We start from the raw sequence: 3,417 nt of genomic DNA on the forward strand, positions 1-3,417 counted from the left end.
GCTGTCACCCCCCCCCCCCCCCCCCCCCCCGCGGACTGTAGTAAGGAGGCTCAGATCCCCCCACACACACTGCACCCTGCTCATACCTCCATGCCTTGCTTATGCTGCTCCCTGTACCCACGGTGCTTTTCCCTGCACTCCTGGAACGATTGGCTCCTTCTCATATAGATGGCTACTTAAATGTCACCATCTCAGAGAGGTCCTTCAGAAACACCCAGTCTAAAGCAGGGAACCTGTTAGTCCCTCTCGGTTTCCTGTTCTTTTCCTCCTGATCTCTGATTACATCTTGGAATTAGACATTTGTGTCTCCTGAACTGAAAAGTCAAGGAGGTCGCGTCTGTTTCCCCCTTTCCATATGCCGAGCCTTACCTGGCGCATGGTGAGAGCTCAGTAAGTACTAAGGAAAGGAAGAAAGGACAAGTCCATTGGCAAAACCGCTGCAGACAGCCAGGACGTGCCCCAGCAGGGGAGTGTGTTCTGAATGACGGTTCAGCCATACCTGAGCACCAAGCAGGCCTGAGGTGGGTGTGGATCCACTTGGGGACGTGTTTCTGATACCTTCAGAAGAGCAACCCGGGTGCTGTGGGCACGCCTGTAATCCCAGCAGCTCGGGAGGAGGAGGATCACAAGTTCAAGACCAGCCTGGACTTCTAAGTAGATCCTGCCTCAAAATAAGATAAAAAGGACTGGGGATGTGTCTCAGTGACAGAGCACCACTGCACTCAGTCTTCAGTACTGCAGAATAATAAATAAACAAATAAGGGGGCTGGAGGTGGAGGTCAATAGGAGTGTGCTTGCCCAGCATGCAGAAGGCCCTGGGCTTAATCCCTAGCACTATAATAAATAAATAAGAAGAAGGCAGGGCGTGTATATAGATAAAGGCATAGACATGTCTATAACCCTAAGAAAAAGTCAAAACAGTGTACACCAAACCAGTTAGCCTTCTCACACCAACATGCTCGTGGTCCCAGGACCAAAAAGGAAAAGAGAAGAAAGAACTGAAAGAAATAAAAGGAAAAAAGAAAAGAAAGGAAAAAAGGCCAAGTACAGTGGCTCAGGAGGCTGAGGCAGGAGGATCTCAGGTTCAAAGCCAGCCTGAGGATGTGGCTCAGTGGGTAAGCACCCCGGGTTCAATCCTCCATGGAACCAAAAAAGAAAAAGAAAAAAAGAGAGAAAGAAAGGGAAAAAAGGCTAATTATTCCTTAGTAGGATACCGACATTTCCAGGGCTTTTTGCTCATGTAAGTCTTATTAAAGACTCTTTCCTAGCTGGGCGGTGGCGCACCCTGTAATCCCAGCAGCTCAGGAGGCTGAGACTGGAGAATCACAAGTTCAAAGCCAGCCTCAGCCAAAGCGAGGAGCTAAGCAACTCAGCGAGACCCTGTCTCTAAATAAAATGCAAACTAGGGCTGGGGATGTGGCTCAGTGGTCCAGTGCCCCTGAGTTCAACCCTTGGTACCAAAGAAAGATAATAATAATGAAAACTAAAGACTCTGTCCTGCAGAGGGGCCCTGTGCGGGGAGCGAAGCTGGGCACTCTGGGGCAGGGCCTGATGCCTCTTCCTCGGCATCCAGCGGGAGGTCACAGTGTGAACAGGTTGCCAGGACGAGGGCGGCAGCGCCCCCGGTGCCTGAGTGGGTCCTCCTGATGCAGGTGAGAGCAGAGTGCATAAGGACAAGACAGTGGCAGGACCGACTGACACCAGGCAGCCTATCTTTACCTGCCAGGTGACATGGTGCAGGTGGCCTTGAGCTATCAGCAAAACCAAAATGTGACAGGAAGCCTGGCCTAGTGCGAGGCTTGGCTCACCTCCCTGCTGGGGACACACCCTGGGTTATGGGAGGCACTCACTGGGGCGCTTCTGCTGTCCTGGTGAGGCCTAGGGGCACCGAAAGGCCAGGGGCCACTTGCGGTGAGCAGAGGGCCTCTTGCCCACTTGCCCACTGTCTGTCTCACAACGGCTCCCACGAGACCCGGAACGACGCTCTGCGGACCAACTGGGCAGGGGAAAGGAAGGAAGAGGGCGAAGGCTCAGGGTCAGATGTCTGCACGTCCGTCCCCAGGGAGCCTCTTATTATGCTTATGAGGAAGCAGAAAAGAGTGGAGACCTTTGTCCTCCTTTTAAGTGGCCCATCTCAGCCTGTCCTTGCCTCCTTGCCTCTCAGAAGGTGTTTCCTGTCTGGAAAACTGGGACGGGTAGACCCACCGTCCTGAAGTCACCCAGTGTCCAGTGGTTCAGGCCCACACCTCCCAGCTGCTGACCCTGGACAGTCACTTTCCTCCTCTGTACTCAATAGATTAGTTAATGCACAGACAGTGTTTAGAAGGGGTCCTCACCTATGGTGATTATGTCTGCTCTCTGGGGGTGCTGGCTACATATGGCTCGGGTGATAGCACATGCTCCATGGAGCCATTGTGAGGTTTAAATTAGATGATGCATGCCAGGCATTTGGCTGTATTATGTGTTTACTTGTCTTTCTCCAATGTAAGTAAACACAGAGATCTTGGTCCATGAGATGCTGAGGGATTAACATGATGGCTGCTGGTGGCTGGAGGGAAGGCCGTCCGTGACCTGGGGAAGCATGTTGGTGGATTTGATGGTTTAGAACAGCATGTTGCTAGTCAGGCGAGGTGGCACACACCTGTAATCCCAGGGCTCAGGAGGCTGAGGCAGGAGGATCACAGATTCAAAACCAGACTCAGCAATTTAGTGAGGCCCTAAGCAACTTAGAGAGGTTCTGTCTCTAAATAAAATATTTTAAAAAAAGGGCAGGGATGTGGATCAGTGGTTAAGCGCCCCGGGTTCAGTCCCTGGTAACAACAAGAAAACAACAACGAAGCTGCTCTTTGGGGGCTCTCTAGCTAATCAACAGCCTGCTCCCTCAAGCCCATCGAAACCAGCTCCTTCTGGACTGGCTTTCCCAACACACTATCCTGGCAGCTGTCACAGGCCCAGAGCACTGGGCAAAGTGTCAGGCCTGCTACAAAATACACTGGAACTTTATCTGACCCCTGGCTTCTGTCCCAACCAGAAATACATTGGCTGGGACTAGCAGCGGTGCTGGGGGAGGGAGGCGGCCTCAGGACAATAACTCCATACTCCCTCTTTTTTATTTGTATAATTGTACTAATTAGCGCTGTTCCTTGTTATGAAACTGTTTCAAAACCCTAAGGTTTAATTGTGAGCCCTGGATTTGCAGAGGAGGAAAAAGGAGCTCTCCCCACACACCCAGGGTCGGGCAGCGAGGAGATCCCCTCTCGGCCTCTGTGCTGGTTTGCAGCAGGATTTCTGGAGCAGGGACAATCTTCTGTGCAGTGGCGCTGTCTGCGACTGTCCAGAAAGAACCCATGACAGTGGTAGCAGCGACTGCCACACCAGACTGGAATTCGGCCAGCTTTGGAGGGGGCAGTTCTCAGT

The sequence above is a fragment of the Marmota marmota genome, unplaced genomic scaffold, assembly GCF_001458135.2.
Source record: "Marmota marmota marmota unplaced genomic scaffold, marMar, whole genome shotgun sequence".
In the NCBI taxonomy this organism is placed as follows: domain Eukaryota; kingdom Metazoa; phylum Chordata; class Mammalia; order Rodentia; family Sciuridae; genus Marmota; species Marmota marmota.